This window comes from Cydia splendana, chromosome 6, assembly GCF_910591565.1.
Source record: "Cydia splendana chromosome 6, ilCydSple1.2, whole genome shotgun sequence".
Taxonomy (NCBI): Eukaryota; Metazoa; Arthropoda; class Insecta; order Lepidoptera; family Tortricidae; genus Cydia; species Cydia splendana.
Window position 1 is genome coordinate 19,266,851 of NC_085965.1, and position 18,001 is coordinate 19,284,851.

Here is an 18,001-nt window from a genome sequence, read left to right on the forward strand (position 1 = left end):
AAAAATGCATGTTTTTGGAAATAAACTGATATTATTTTATTTATTATATTTTTATTTAAACTTGCACAAAATATATACAACAATGTACAAATGGCGGACTTAATGCCAAATTGCATTCTCTACCAGTCAACTATATATGGCCAACAGAGATACCTACAATTGGTGCAGAGAGAGAAATATATTGAGTGAATTAAAAAAAGCAAACTATACTTAAAAACTACATAAATAATTAAAATATAAATATAAACTACCACATATTTATAAAATACATACTATAAATATAATAATGATGGTTATTATTCGAACTCTTGTTATAGCAAATGCTTACGTACCATCTGTTTTTTTTTTATCTTGACAAAAAAGTTACGCGTTAACAAAAAAACCGGAGAAGTGCGAGTCGGACTCGCCCTCGATTTGTTGTTATAGCGGCAACAGAAATACATCATCTGTGAAAATTTCAACTGTCTATCACGATTCGTGAGATACAGCCTGGTGACAGACGGACGGACGGACGGACGGACAGCGGAGTCTTAGTAATAGGGTCCCGTTTTTACCCTTTGGGTACGGAACCCTAAAAATATTCACACATACTCTAATTGCAAACCCCCTTATAGAAAGCGAGTTAACATTAACAACAACAACCAATAATCAGCAGTTGAATCTGTGCCGAAGAATGGAGCTGTCAGCGCCGAGCGTAATGCTAAGCGTGCCGATCGATCATGGCCGATCTAATTTGTCCGCGATAATCTCGAGCAGTCACGGAGTCGCTGTGTCTTTCAACACCACTCGGGCGCAAGGCGCAAGACATGGACGGCAGAGATAGGTCTATCAAACGAAAGTTTACGATACGTTCCTACCTACTAACCCTTTTATTCATAAAACTTAGCAAACAAATTTTGTCTCTTTTTGTCAATATTACTAAAATAATTTTCACCTCAGCAGCTCGAACAAGGGTACTTTGCTTCTTAAAAACAGTGAGCAAAATGCGATTTTGCTCACTGGGTCATTGTGTCTCACTCAGTGAGCAAAATGCGATTTTGCTCACTGAGTGAGACAAAATGACGTTCAAGTGACCTTTATAGTCATTTCAACATGCGGGGTCTAATACAAGTTCGATATACTTAGGTTCTATTATTTCTGTCCCTCTAGGTATGTTCTCACTGCTTAGGGTGAAAAATTTTGTGTACTACACGAGATCAAAGTTATTTACATCTCGTGCGCTTTTGAATCCCTTACTACGCTCAAGATTCTAAATTAGATTCACTCGCTACGCTCGTGAATCTATTATAGAATCTTTCGCTTGCACGGGACTCAAAATAAGCACTCGAAGAAATATCAAACTTTGATCTCTTGTTGTACAAATAACTATTAACGTTTTACAGCGGTTACTTAATCCCTAATCCCTAGTTGACTAGAAAATTAACTTTGGCTGTATAGGTTTCCTTTTGTTTTTTTTTTTTAACTAGACCATACGTTGGACCAGAAACTAGTGATCCAAAAGACTCGAGCCTTTGGAGCTCTATTTTTTAGGGCTCGCCTCATCTCTTGACGCCTAAAAGGCTAAAAGCCTATTTAGCTCTTTAGCCCCCGAGCCTAGTTCTATTTAAGAGCCTAGACTCTTGGGGCTAATAACCTTATTAAGCCCCTAAAAAAAAGCCTATTTAGCTCTTTAGGCCCAAGCCTTAATAAGGTTATTAGCTCCAAGAGTCTAGGATCTTAAATAGAACTAAGGCTCGGGGGCTAAAGAGCTAACTAGGCTTTTAGCCTTTTAGGCGTCAAGAAATGAGGCGAGCCCTAAAAAAAGACCTAAAAGGCTCGAGTCCTTTGGATCACTACCAGAAACTAAACAATGCTTAATAGGTATCTCTTACAAATCATACAATATCTTCGTAAAGGGGCCCACTGATTAACAGTCCGCCGGACGGTATCGGCCTGTCAGTTGTTCGGACTGTCAAAATTTTGTTCTAACTGACAGGCCGATACCGTCCGGCGGACTGTTAATCAGTGGGCCCCTTAAGGTAAGGCAAAATTTAGTGTCGAGAGATTGATCATATTATTATAAGTTATCGTTCACGTTTATTAAAATATAATTAGCCTTGTCAATCACGTTCATTATGAATGAGTAATAGAAGAATACAAGAATATTATGATATAAATCATTGTGTAATAAATAATCACACAAGTAGTTAATTATTTGCAGCAAAGCAACTCATAGAATTGTAGCAAATATTTTCAAATAAAATTTAAAACCATACAAATGTAAAATCAACGTCTCATTGCTCAAGATGTTATTGGCAATTGATTGTACAGGACATAGGACCGGTATCGGCCGTGAAAGCGAAGCGAAGCGTTCTAAAGTCCACTCTCAACAACTAAAATTGCTACTATTCCTTTCTAACCGATATCACAAGACAAGGACGACAAGTCGACAACATCCTTTTTTGGGTTTTTTTTTAGGCACGGTACTATATCGAAATGGAAGATTTTATCGCGAATCCTGCATTTTATGAGCACTTAGTTTTATTAAGACCTCATTTAAGCAGTTTTGTCAATGAGCCGTCGCGTGGCAGTATTTCGTGTGTATTGGTGTCAGTGACTCGGATTGTTTTTATTGTGAATGAAAGTGCTAGTCCATGGTATGTAGTATTAGTATGAAGTACAAGTATGTACAACCTTCTTCGTTAATAATACTTCCTACACTTCACCTAAATCTAAGTACCTACAGGTAAAAATATGGGCGCATACAACTTACCTACTCAAAAATATGTCCCATAGTCCTTAATTCGCTGACATAAGTGCTATGGGACTTATAGATAACAGCGTCTCAACTCTCCTATAGTCAACATTAGAACAAGCTTATCAAGCGTAGTGTTCAAAATCATCTGCACACAATTTTCATAAAAGCAAAATTGTATGCAGCTTATAATGCTCAGTTGTTTAGCTTGGCATCTTGTGATCCCAACACCACCATTTACCACGAATAAGTACACTTATTCAGTCCTACACAAATGATACGTACAATAACGATACATGACACGTAATTTACTACAAAAATGACTTGAATCTCTACAACAAGTTACAATCGCCATCAGCTATACAGGAACGGCCAAGATATTCAGAAATATCTGAACTCGCCTCTATTGTCAAGGCGCTAGAGTGCGTCTTCAGATATTTTTGAGCACCTCAGCCGCTCCTTTATATCCGATCCGATGGCAACTATATTAAACACGCCATTATCGTCCCTACGCTAATCCACACTGCACTTATAATCGTGGGAACAGATAGAGCGTTTAATTAGCTCAATAAACTAACATTGCGTAAGATTCGCAGGCGGGCTGCGCAGACTAGGGAATGCAAATCGGTTATTTTCGGTTATTTTTTGTATGGAAATAATCGGTTATTAACCGAAACCGCGGTTATGTCCATACAAAAAATAACCGATTTGCATTCCCTAGCGCAGACGCAGACGTACAATATGGCTTCTTTATGTGATCCTTTTGAGGCTAAATAATGCGGAGGCGGCGCCTGTCTAGTGTAAAATATTGCGTATTATTGAGCAGTTTTGACTAAAAAGACCGAAATCAATGAAAAATAAATAATCCAATATTACTATGGAGTAATATTAACACCAATAAATTGCTTATGATAATATATGTGTAATAACAACTAACTATTCATAAGTGCTTGTTGCTAGGCCTACATGAATAAAGTATATATATATTTTGAATTGAATTGAATTGATAACACAAACATTGTGTGTTAACCCCGGATAGTAACTGTAGTAAACAACATCATACTAGAATGTCTCCAATAATAGTCTAAATCTTCAGGTTTCATCACCACTATCACCACTTTATCTTCCATAACTCCTAGTAAATATCAAATTCAAGTACCAATTTGTGTTATAACGTCCTACATACTTGCGACATGTAAAATTGTAAACACACAATCTTGACGTGCAACTAAGATAAGATACTAAGATTACCGAGATGTCGCGATACTAGTAAAGTTAGGACAACATTGGATATGTTTTGAGCAAACAAACTTTCATATTAAATAAACTGTGATGTGAATATTTCACTTACAATCGATTGCACATAATATTTTCGAATAGGTAGATCCAAAACTTAATAAGTATTTTTGATTTATGTAGAAATAAAGTCATTCCCTATTTCAATAATCAACGATACAAAAGTGTTGTCATAGATTCCATATCAGTTCTATACTATTTAGGACACTAGGACATTTCACACATTTCTATAATAAAAAATCCTCTTTGCTATAAATAATAATCCATACCTGCCATTTTTGCCTACCTACCTCTTTACTTGTAGAAGATCTCTAATAAGTGATTTTTATTCAGCAGCATAAGCAATAGCATGTTTAAGTAGAAAACCGTTTCAAATGTACTTGCACTTAGAAGGTGTTAAACATGACGAGTACTATATACGAGTACAAGTGAATATCGGATACCTATTTTATTACATAGTAACACGGATAATATAACGAACGCATTATAAAGGATAGGTACCTAAGTTTTGTCTTGCCCGCGCGCAGATGACACGTCAAAATTTCGGCACGCCGCATAAATTGGCAGCGCCCACGCCTGAGCGTTAGGGCTGCCAAACTGACATTGTTTGCTACTTTTAAAAATATATACTTTTTATGGAAATGTCATTATAGACACGGAAAATGTAAAGTTGTTTTTCCCACTTCCGTTAGATGAGGACACGTAGCCTCATCTTCAGTTTTATGATATATCAGCATAATTTGCCCAGGCTTTTAGACCTGCATAAATATTGTGATTATTTAATGTTAGTTTAATTTAAAAAAAAACTACTTGCTATAGTTCGTTTTTTTTAGCATTAGAAATAAGGTAAACAATCTTGATGTGTCTTTTAATTGAAAAACACATTTCAAAATTAGTTACGGCAAATATGTAACAAGTATGAATCTAATACGATCATTTATATTCTTCTGCCTTCATAAATGATAGTTACTGATTTTTAAAAAGCGTTTTTCAATTAAAAGACATGCCAAAATCGCTTACCTTCTTCCAAGTTCTTTCTAATGCAAAAAAACGAACTATAATTAGAACCAAAATTCTCTCTCATTATTCGTTATTATTCTTATTAAATATTCATAGTTAAGTACGCAAAAATCGAGAAAGAAGGGTAATCTGTGTATGTAAAGCGTATCTATGTCGTATATTTGTTCCCTAATCTTAGTATCTTATTTTACAATTATTTTATTATTTCCCAATGTACGCCCACCACACAGGGCCACCCACTGGATGCGATATGGAAAGGTTCGAAGTTGAACAAATTGAGCATATACATGCAGAATATCAAATTACACACGTAGGCCTTTTGGTAGAATCTTGGCTACATCTGTTACTTTACATATCATAAAGTCATATTCATAGATATGACTTTATGATATGTATGTCTTAATTTCAATGAATATGTGACAACATCCTAATTTACTTGTAAATTCGTAATCCAAAGTTAATTCATTTGTAACCTCCTAAGGACCACGGTCCTACCCGTAGTAATATTTACTTCAATGTAATTTAAACCATTTTCAATTGCAACAGAGTTGAATTTCTTTTGTTTAGTTCGATTTCAAAAGAATAGTAGATTGTTAACCAAGGGTTGAAAGGCACCCATTTCTGTCGAGGTAGTTTGGCGCTCGAACGCAGTGAGAGCGCCAATAGTCCGAGACAGAGATGGTGCCTTTCACCCGAGTTAAACACTCTACTTTTCATATCGAATGCGAGGAAACCAAACAAGACAAGGCAATTTCGCAAAATCAGTAATTGAAGTACCTAATAGACCTACGGCCATGATATTTTTCCTTACAACTTACTTACTTGCAATCAGAGACTTTACATGTGTGAAGATTAATAACCCCTAGCGAAAATCATTTAGATTGCAATATTTACGACAGCACACATTTTTTAACAAACTGCAGTAATTTTAAAATTATTTGTTCATTATAATATGAAAAGCAGCGGGATTGCCTCTTACTTTTTAATTTTATACTTTTTCGTTCTAAAAGCCGCAACAGACTACCGGACCGCACCGCGAACTTGGTGCGCCACACCACGTAATAACATAATAAAAGTATTTTAAATATTAAATAACAATTTAATTAATAATATGAGAAAGTTTTATCTTGTATTTTATTTTATTTTCATGAATATAGTGCTAAATAACTTTAAATACCAATTTAATATTGTAGAAACGTTTAACTGTGGCTGTATAAGATTCTGCCTTTGCTCATTTACGCAAGTGTAAGGTTTAAAAAAATATTTTTGGTGTATTCCTTTTGGTTCCCGCCTTATGAAATCGAGTAAATAGAATTCAACGAAAGAAATCAAGAATAATTTGTTTTTAACAATTTACTTACATCATTTTTTATAAAAAAAGGATCAACGTGGGATTAGTAAAATTAAACAATTACCAATTGTTCCAGGCGAGGAAATAAAGACATTATTTTTCCATTTTGTTTCCACCCAGTCGTTCGTGGGACGGGTACGCAGAGGAGTACACCACTTTTCTGCGCTAGAGCATAAACATATCACTTTCTGCGCACCTTTTAGAACAACAACGACCCACTTTCAGAGCATGAGATATGAAAAATATTAACCATATTACCTTCACCATTCATTTCAAATCCAACTGCCCCTTTTTAGGGTTCCGTACCCAAAAGGTAAAACGGGACCCTATTACTAAGACTTCGCTGTCCGTCAGTCCGTCCGGCCGTCCGTCTGTCCGTCTGTCCGTCTGTCCGTCCGTCCGTCCGTCCGTCCATCCGTCCGTCTGTCTGTCACCAGGCTGTATCTCACGAACCGTGATAGCTAGACAGTTGAAATTTTCACAGATGATGTATTTCTGTTGCCGCTATTACAACAAATACAAAAACAGAATAAAATAAAGATTTAAATGGGGCTCCCATACAACAAACGTGATTTTTGACCAAAGTTAAGCAACGTCGGGCGTGGTCAGTACTTGGATGGGTGACCGTTTTTTTGTGCATTTTTTTCCGTTTTTTTTTTCATTATGGTACGGAGACCTTCGTGCGCGAGTCCGACTCGCACTTGCCCGGTTTTTGTATGGTATGGGCCTTCGGAGGATAAGGTAAACAACAGTAGACAGATAATATGCCGTGTTTGCGGATAAAAACAATTATTAAGTAAACCACTCGGACATTTCTGTCAGTATCACGGTAGCAGACATCCCTAGTTAGCGTAGGCTGGCAGGGTTGTCGCAAACCGCTTATTTACGACTCCGCTCATTAGGATGCTGCGCGCGGCGCCGCGCGTGCGCCGCATCCCTTGCACAACACAGACGTGACGCTTTTGTGACTCGCCGATTTTGAAGTGCGCCTGCTATGACAACGGCGAATTTTGTGGGAGACTAATACTATCTTATGACGTTTTTTCATTAAGTACCTGAAGTGTGCAACGGATATGCAGGCTTCCTTATGCAAATTGCAGGTATTCGGGTCATACAAATGTATGCAGTTTTATTTTGGTCGGTTTTTTGTGCCTAATAAGAAAACAATGTTTGCTATTTCAATTTATCACACTGTAACGAATTTTATACTACATACATATATCTATGTAACAAATCTTTTTAACTTTTCAACTTTTGTTTTTGGAAGAATGTTCAATTCGTAAGAATTGTCAGTTAATATAAGGCATATAAATAAGCAATCTGGACGACGGTAATATATAAAATAGTTATGTATAAATAAATCTACCAACCTAATTCACCAAGCACACTACTAAGTCAACCCATCACTTTTACACACCTACGTGAAATAAGACGAAATAATCTATATTTTATACTTCCCGTTAAAAACATCGACGATCATGTAAATTGGCCACCATAAAATAAAAGCTCATAGCCCCGAGTCGACAGATCGATCAGCCCATGATTTGTGGTTCCAAAAACAACTGAACAACACGATCGTTTTTTATTACCAATCCAACGAGTTTCGAGGTTATTGATGACTTTATTTTCATGGTCGTATCAAAAATGGTAACGAGACCTTTTGTGGCTTTCATTGTTGATCCAATTAGGCTATTACTGAACCGGTGAGCTCCATCTTAGGCCCTGTCTTCACTTTCCATCAGGTGTGACTAGGGGCAATCGCCGATCAGTTTATAATAAAAGAAAACGGAGAAATTCTTCTGGATTCTTGCACGGTCATGAAATATTAAGTGATGAGCTTCAGTCATCCGGAAAGTGATGGAATTCATGTTTATCACCCAATTAATGCGAATATTTTATTTAGTAAATACCTACTAAAAAAAACATTGCAAATAACATTTGTTTTTCCGATTCGCATTGAATTTTGACTTTCATGACTTTCATTTCATCAACCTTAAATGGTTCTAAGAACTTCTTACAACTTTCATCATTAAGAGCCAATTATATAGAGAAAACCCTTTTTGGAGTCGATTAGAACATTCCTCCACGGTCTAGTAAGCCCATGCAACATTAAACAACTTAAATTATTTTAAAAGTCTAGTTATTTCGATTTCTATGTAAAAAGACGTACTTAATGAGTGCTGTACAGAATTAAATCTTAGTAATTGCATTAGCTACTAGTGAAGTTTCATTTTGTAAAATGTGTGTAAATATAATAAATTATTTTAATCATTATTTTTTATTTACAGGTAAGTTTCTAAGATGGATATCTCCAGGCGAAATAAGGTGCCAACTGGTAAAGTAGCGTAGGTCATAACGTACGAGTAGATTTTATAAGCGACTTTAAGGTCACTTTGTAGAATACATTATGTATAGTGCGTCAAGCAAATCTTGTCAGTAGCAATGTAAAGCAAACTAAAGTAGGGCAACACTCAAAGAGCAGTATTGCGCTAAGAAAAGCAGCAATGTACGTCGAACCAAAAGGAATATGATTTTTTTTCCGCTGAGCGCGCCCTACGTACGTCAATTCAAATTGTCACTTGCGGCTTATTGAAAATTTTAAAAATTGTTATTTAATATGGACGGACAATTTAAAAGCCATGTTAGTCAAAATGATTAACAAATTTGAAGATATCAAATTACAATTAGAAACGGACTATGCCATTAAACCATTCTGAGAGAACTCAAAATCACCAAACGACTCTCAACAATCTGCCAGGAGAAGGCTCTTAGATTCTTTGGGCACATACTGCGGTCGCCACACCACAGCCTCGAACGTGACATCATACTGGGGCAAGTTGAAGGCAAGCGCGCTAGAGGAAGAGCCCTTGCAAGATTGTCGGATTCCATAAAACAAGCATGTGGTTCCATGCAGAGGGCAGCCCAAATAGCCCTTGTTCGCGATAAATAAATATATAAATGGAGGGACATAGTTATTGGTCACGATCCTCAGTCATGAGGGAACGACAAAGAAGAAGAGATGCCATTAAACTAGAATGTATGAATAAAATCATTGCTTCCGCAGGTAGATGTCCTACTGAATTTTAATATTTTATTAGATTTCTCAGTTGGAATTCAATTTTAATCATAGCAAAATGGAAATTGTGTAATATTTGATACTTACAATATAATATGCTACTTGTTAATGTAAATTTGTGTACTTTTCTGGATCAATATCACATACCTACCTGTGTAATATTTTGATTGGTATATATTGTACAATATACATAATAAAAATAAAACAAATGATATTTGGGTGCTTATTTAATTTAAATGTAAGAGAGGATAAGGGTCACTTTAACCTACCTACACTTTAATTCAGGGCATTCATTGAAAAAATATGAAGTTACCAAGGTTACCTGGTCACTTCAACCAAGCATCATATCATAATACTCTGTAGTCATCTATTGCATCTTAAGCATAAAACAGATTTGTTACAAAATGTGTAATTTAAGTTTCCAAACATAAGGAGTTAACTCCTTTTATCTTTCCTATATAACTTTAATTAACTTACAATAAACATTTCTTGGGTAAAATAAATATTTTTAGTTTAGTTTAACAATAATTTGTCTAATTTAACCCTTGGTACCTATTTTATTTCATGGTGCTAAGAAATTCTATTCTTCTATTCAATTTATAATTTGTAGGGTTCTGTGGCAGGCATACAATAGATTCTTTATGTAGTTTGGCCCAGGACTGACTGTCTAAAGACAGAGGGAATCATACTCTTTGTCTTATGCTAAAGCTATGAGTATAATTTTCTTGGATCTGACTAACTGGCTAGTTGTGTTTGCCCGGCTAAAGTTTAGGAAATATGTTTTAGAAATATAACACAATATTGTATAATAAAAATAAAAAATACTGTTAGGAAATTTTATTAAAATTGCACATTAGCCTATTCAAGACTTGTCATTTTGGAAATGTGAAAATACTTTTCTAAAATTATACCTACACTGGGTCTAGTGCTCCATATGAATGCTGACTACATTATTTTCTTTTATTGAACAAACAGGTATGTAAAGCGACTTAAAAACTTCTTTTAAAAAGATACATAGGTACAGTCAGCAGCAAAAGTTACTAAGCGGGCCAGGTATTCAAAATTACCTTGACACACTCTTATTCTCTTAATAATAAAATCGCGTCAAGATCATTTTGAACACCTGGCCCGCTTAGTAACTTTTGCTGCTGACTGTACCTGTTTCAGCAAGTAAGTATAAACTAGGATTTCCCATAGGTATATATGTGCAGTAGCTGAGAGCATGAAACAAATTAGCCTAAATAATATATTTTCTTGATGACTAACATAAGGACAACTAATACAAGAATAATCTATTCCATCAATATTTAAGCTCTCAATATTTTTGTTACATTTTTAAATAATAAATTTATATTTCGTCTTGGTTGCGCTGTACACGTATATAAACCGCCGTAGGTAAGTATTGTCTGACTGAACTTCTGAAGAGAAACTACCTACTACGAACGCCTCATATTGAGCGAGATTTAATCCTGCAACAAACATATGTAAGGATTAGGTAATGTTGCGAAAGAACGGCGATATAATCAAAGTCCTTAATACTGTTTTAAAAGTTTACCTTTGTAAATTATGTAGTCGAATCAGTCGCTGAAAATAGTAAGATATGTGGGCCTATGGACGGTTTCCAGGACACAATGTGTGTTCTTATTGGATAGATTTAGGCATACGTTTTAATTTTATTTATGCCTTTTAACCCTAAAACAAAAAAAAACTGCACATAATCTTAAAAGTTCCCAAGTTCTTCCCATGTTCTTCCAGTAGTTGTCATAACCTAAAATTTTAGTAATGTTTACTATCAACGAGTATGATTATACAAATATACATTGCAGGCTTAGCTTTGCTTAAGGTAATGCACAATCTTATTAAATATCAGAAAATATCACAGGTCACAGCAGAAATATCTCTTGAAATAAAAACGATTCAGAATGTCAACAAACAAGTTGGCCACAGATAAAGCACAGACGACACGCGATTTTGGAATTATTCGAACACAGTGTTGCTAGCCCGCGATTTTTCAAATTTGCCGCCTTTTTCTACTGACAAGATTTGCTTGACGCAGTATATTTGTAGTATGATAAGTCAAAACTCCAAAAATGGAACACGAATTTGTGTATTGCTTCTATATATGACAAGCGTACTTTTGCGAATGTGTTAACGAATGTATTACAACATCCACACAGTAGTAAAATGTTTGCCAAACTAATCAATTACTTACACAATTAAAACACTAGTACTCTAAATTGACCGAAACTTTCTCCCCCACCGTTAATTACCTCTGTAAACGCAAAAAACCCTTAACGACAAACTTAATGAACAAGAAACCCACACGTGGCTTTTACGACACTAAAAGACCTTTAACTTTATTGGCAGCCCTTAAACGATGGCGAACAGTCCGATCAATTAAGACGGCCGCGCCACCCGTGACGTCTTTACGCCTCGGTGGTTACAGTTCAAATGTGCCGTGATGCATATTTTGTAGGTTCAGGGCTGTGCAAAACGTTAGACGATCATTAAATGTTTGGGAACGCTCAATAAAGGTTCATGTATTATGTAATGTAATCATGATAAATTTAAAATGTTTGATCAATAGGAACTGAATTTTCTGAAATAATTTGGAGAGGATCTTTTTTGGTTGGAAAAATAATGGAAAGCCAGGGGCCCGTTTCTCAAAAGCTTGTAGCTTGTAATACAATTGGAAGTCCCATTCTAACAAAAGGTCTCAATAAGTGACATCTGCTTGTATTACAAGTTACAAGCTTTTGAGAAATGGGCCCCTGATGTAAAATTATTACAAAATAATACAACTCAGTCAGTCTTTTTTGAAATTCAGCTGTAATTAACGAGTTGGTTAGCAAATTGCCACATTGTTCCTCAGTTTTAGTTCAGTCAAGAGCAGTAATTTAATTGGCGAAACTACGTACTAATTTCAGTAGCAAAACAAACTGTAAACTGTAAACTGCAAGGGAGCTGTAGAAAACTAACTGTTACATCTCTATTTTATATTTTAAGCTTGAATTATAATTAAATTAAATTAGCTCAAATACCTACCTCAAATAAGCTTCTATAAATTTTATTTGCTTGGTGTTTCGGAAAGCATGTCGGTAAAAAAATTCACAGATTTCGTGCCTCACACGACTATCGAGCACATTGGAAATGAATCTACGGAATTCGAAAAAATATTGTCGCTGAGCGACGAGAAAGTCTGGATAAGGAAAAAGTTACAAAATAAAACTACAACGTTGAATGATAATTATTTTATTCTTAGACTAACACAAGTATCCTGGACATAACGCATGTGAACAAACAAATTGCAAAATTTCCACACGCGTATCCAAGTTTGAATAATTGTCGCCGTGGCGCATAAGTATAGGTACATATTTCATTTTTCGATTAATAAGCAGGATATATTAATGTTCAAAGTACAAGAAAATTATTACACGGCAAATCCGTAGTCAACTCGAGAAGTGGTGATCGGCAGCGGCCCATTTGCTGCAAGATATGAAATTTTCTTGACAGCAGTTTGACGCGACGAGAGATGACCATAACAGCGTTTGTCTATGTTGCACCAAACCTGTTCCAATAGGTACTACCAGGGTTCAGCATCAGCTATCTTGGGTAATGCTCATCATGACGAATCGGGTGTCCAAAACAGCGTGTGCCTATGTTGCACCAAACCTGAGTTCCGCTAGGTACAACTAGGGTTCAGCATCAGCTCTATCTTGGGTACTACTCTCCTAAGTGCTCATCAAGACGAGTCGGATGACCAAAACAGCGTGTGCCTATGTTGCAACAAACCTGAGTTCCTTTAGGTACAGCCAGGGTTCAGCATCAGCTGTATCTTGGGTACTACTCTCCTAAGTGCTCATCGAGACGAGTCCGATGACCAAAACAGCGTGTGTTTATGTTGTATTAAACCCGAGCTCCACTAGGTACTGCCAGGGTTCAGCATCAGCTATCTGCTAGCAGCCGCCAGCAACATGCTGAGGTGAGACCATTTCGTGGCACTTTTTCTTTTTTATGTTTCTCTGTATAAGTTTTTATTTTGTGTTTCTCCCTCTCCCTCTCCCTCTCCCTCTCCCTCTCCCTCTCCCTCTCCCTCTCCCTCTCCCTCTCCCTCTCCCTCTCCCTCTCCCTCTCCCTCTCCCTCTCCCTCTCCCTCTCCCTCTCCCTCTCCCTCTCCCTCTCCCTCTCCCTCTCCCTCTCCCTCTCCCTCTCCCTCTCCCTCTCCCTCTCCCTCTCCCTCTCCCTCTCCCTCTCCCTCTCCCTCTCCCTCTCCCTCTCCCTCTCCCTCTCCCTCTCCCTCTCCCTCTCCCTCTCCCTCTCCCTCTCCCTCTCCCTCTCCCTCTCCCTCTCCCTCTCCCTCTCCCTCTCCCTCTCCCTCTCCCTCTCCCTCTCCCTCTCCCTCTCCCTCTCCCTCTCCCTCTCCCTCTCCCTCTCCCTCTCCCTCTCCCTCTCCCTCTCCCTCTCCCTCTCCCTCTCCCTCTCCCTCTCCCTCTCCCTCTCCCTCTCCCTCTCCCTCTCCCTCTCCCTCTCCCTCTCCCTCTCCCTCTCCCTCTCCCTCTCCCTCTCCCTCTCCCTCTCCCTCTCCCTCTCCCTCTCCCTCTCCCTCTCCCTCTCCCTCTCCCTCTCCCTCTCCCTCTCCCTCTCCCTCTCCCTCTCCCTCTCCCTCTCCCTCTCCCTCTCCCTCTCCCTCTCCCTCTCCCTCTCCCTCTCCCTCTCCCTCTCCCTCTCCCTCTCCCTCTCCCTCTCCCTCTCCCTCTCCCTCTCCCTCTCCCTCTCCCTCTCCCTCTCCCTCTCCCTCTCCCTCTCCCTCTCCCTCTCCCTCTCCCTCTCCCTCTCCCTCTCCCTCTCCCTCTCCCTCTCCCTCTCCCTCTCCCTCTCCCTCTCCCTCTCCCTCTCCCTCTCCCTCTCCCTCTCCCTCTCCCTCTCCCTCTCCCTCTCCCTCTCCCTCTCCCTCTCCCTCTCCCTCTCCCTCTCCCTCTCCCTCTCCCTCTCCCTCTCCCTCTCCCTCTCCCTCTCCCTCTCCCTCTCCCTCTCCCTCTCCCTCTCCCTCTCCCTCTCCCTCTCCCTCTCCCTCTCCCTCTCCCTCTCCCTCTCCCTCTCCCTCTCCCTCTCCCTCTCCCTCTCCCTCTCCCTCTCCCTCTCCCTCTCCCTCTCCCTCTCCCTCTCCCTCTCCCTCTCCCTCTCCCTCTCCCTCTCCCTCTCCCTCTCCCTCTCCCTCTCCCTCTCCCTCTCCCTCTCCCTCTCCCTCTCCCTCTCCCTCTCCCTCTCCCTCTCCCTCTCCCTCTCCCTCTCCCTCTCCCTCTCCCTCTCCCTCTCCCTCTCCCTCTCCCTCTCCCTCTCCCTCTCCCTCTCCCTCTCCCTCTCCCTCTCCCTCTCCCTGTTATTCTGCCGTCATAATCCCGATAATTCACAACAAACACCGATAACGAACTCTGCGAAACATGAAGTCATAAATGTCCTGTGAAAATTGTCGTTCTGACTTTTTGACTATTTTAAGGTTAAGCTACAGGGCAAACCCTTAACCCGATCGTCTTTGTTTTAGGCTCAAATTGTAGCTGACTAAATTGTCCAGAGCCGTTTTTCTCAAATTTTTGATATCATTCTTCGTTTCCAAATTATCGAGCACCAAAATCAAAAATTCGGAAAAAATTGAATTTTATTTTCACTATTTCGACCATAACTTTTTTGTTTTTGACTTTCTCGAATAATTATTTTTGCACCTTACAGCTCTCGTGATTATGCGTCTTTTGAGCCTATTTTTTAATATCATATCTTCACAACTTTCCGAGATATAAGGGGATCGCACTTTTTCGTGAAATCGGACCGTATACTGGAGCGAACGAAAAGACATTTCCAATGTCAAAAGATACAACATGACCATATGCGTGAATTTAGAACATACCACACGTTTCGAACAAAGAAAATGTACAGCCAACACTAAATTTACTTTCTTGTCACATCCCGGTAATCTGCGATATATCGACACGAGGTACCTTTGATAACATCGTCATTTGTCAAACCGGGTCAGCTTCGGGCGTAGGCCGGTCGTTACCCCCAATTTTCGCCAAAGGTGGGCTGCACTGAAAAATCGAGCCCCACACGTTAAGGCCGTATAGCGCTTTGCATGAAAATTGCCGAGGTAAATAAATTTGAGTGGATTGCGTTCCGGAGTTCGGTTCGGTAGAGGAAATTGTGAAGCAATGTGATACGAATATCGGCCAATATAGTTTATTTTAAGTAATCTTTTACATTCAAATAAGACAAAGCAACACTCAAGTAGGTATTAAATTAGAGATCAATATAACACGTTAATCCGTACCAAAACTTTATCATTTTGCCTCCAGCGATACCGGACAGAATAGAGTATTATACTGTATTTAAAATAAATTATTTTACACCATCCATGAAATAAAGCACCTGATAATTATTAGTAAAACACAGATTGGAGTTATTTTTAAACACAAGTTCTATTTAATAAATTGGATAGAAATATAAAAAGTAGGTGAGTTGACCGTGACGTCACGATGTAATGTTTCATATAAATTCCATATTAGCAAATCGTTTTGACAGTTCTAAAAAAGTAACTGATTTGACTAGTAGGAAAATACCCTATTGACTCATTATCTATGCAGTTTGAAATTAGTGGCATCCGCACATGTGGCAGTGCTCTACAAGCGTTGGTAAACAAACAATACATTTTCAATATAATTTCGATACGTCAAATCGACATTGGAAATATCCGCCAATCTCCATCAAACTCGGAATAAGCTTTCGACGCAACGATAACAATTATTTTTTACGGTACAGCTGTTTGTCGACTGCCAGTATTCGCCTTCCAATTTGAATTCATGTTTTCGAGAAGGAAAACAAATGAATTTCGTTTCTATAACCCTTTGTTACTGGGGCGGGGAATTATAGGTTCCTTATATTATATACAGACTGATATCAAAGACCTCTTTGATATCAGTGGTGACGTAGGTACGTTACCACAGCTAAATATTTTTTAAGTCGTTGTTTTCTAGTGACCAAAATGACCGGTACCCCAACAATAAATTTTGTGTTTTGTTGTTAGGTTGCACTATTGGCATTTCTTTCCTCAATATGTTAAACAACAGTTACGCGACAAAATAGCAAACCACGGCTTTAATATTTGACTCTGGAATCTGCTTCGTTATTCACTAGTTTTATAGCATTATAAATCAAGTTTCCTTTGATAAAAGCTATGTTTCTATTAGCATTAACTGATATTGTTTAGTACCCTATTAATAAACGAGTAAATAATCTTTACATTAATATCTTATTTAAGTATTATAGGTTATAGGAGTTACGATATTAAATTATGTACTTTAATACCAATTGAAATCCTTTGTAGTAGTAAACTCTTACATATACAAATCATTTATTTCAATTAATATTTACAATCAACGTAAGTATATTATACGTACGTATATTTAGTTTAGTACCTAAGGTAAAAGCACCAATGATCGACGCTGCACCAATGTTCGACATGGCACTTATGTCAAAGTAATAATATAGTTTAAGTTTGAACAACGATTTTTTTTCTTTATTCAAAATTCATTCCTGTCACTTTGACCTAAAGTACTTATGTCGAACACTGGCTAAAAGTGTCGATCATTGGTGGTTTTCCCTTACGTAATTCAGGAAAATGGTATGGGTACAGCTTGGGTTCTTAAACCCATCCAGCGTTTTATTTGTTCTTTGACACCTTTATTCTCTGAAGCATAAGGAACTAATTTGTCTCAAATCAGGCAAACCACCCGAAATCGAGTTCTATGGGCACAAAGTATTAAGTGTTAAAGAAAAATTAAGGCCAGAATATTGATCCATTCCCCATTATGTGTCAGAAATTTTATTTAAAATTTTGAGGTTATGTCAGGGTTTTAAAACATTTGTGGTAACCCTAACCAGGTATTAGCTTTGAATGCATACAGGAGTGATAGGGCTCCGGCTATCTAGGACTTATGAGACATTAATTAGAGTACACCTTATTTGGCTTTACGCAAAACAGTAGGCACACCCGAATGCTTTGAGGTTAACAGGGTTAATGAGGTATACAGTTTCATCATATTGATATTAAAGGATATGAGACGTGAATCAGCTCTTATCGTATTCAGGTAATTTCAAATTTACTTAGGTATTTATATTACTTATGGGCGCAATTAAATTAATATCAAATATCTGCAATTTAGCAATCCACCTCAGCACCAGTAATAATGTCATTATAAAGCGTTTATAGAGGTTTTACCTGTATAATAAACGTTACTTTGAATTAAGGTTCAAATTCCTAACCCTGGATAAGCTGTAAATACTAATGTTTTAGTGGCAATTTAATAAATGTAATAATAATATACAGTCAACGTCAAAGATATGTTTACACTTTTGCACCTTACTCCTTTGTAATAAGGTGAAAAGTGTAAACATATTTTTGACGTCGACGTACGTACTAATTTTCGATTGCACTTCGTATAACTGGCAATAATAAATCGAATCGTAAATCTGAGTT

The 18,001-nt window shown here is 37.9% G+C and overlaps 1 protein-coding gene across 6 annotated transcripts in view; it reads left to right on the forward strand.

Moving 5' to 3' along the window:
* The window catches only part of LOC134791654 (caskin-2), a 448,440-nt gene that overhangs the window by 372,767 nt on the left and 57,672 nt on the right, over window positions 1-18,001 (forward strand). The gene's annotated exons all lie outside the window — the stretch shown is intronic.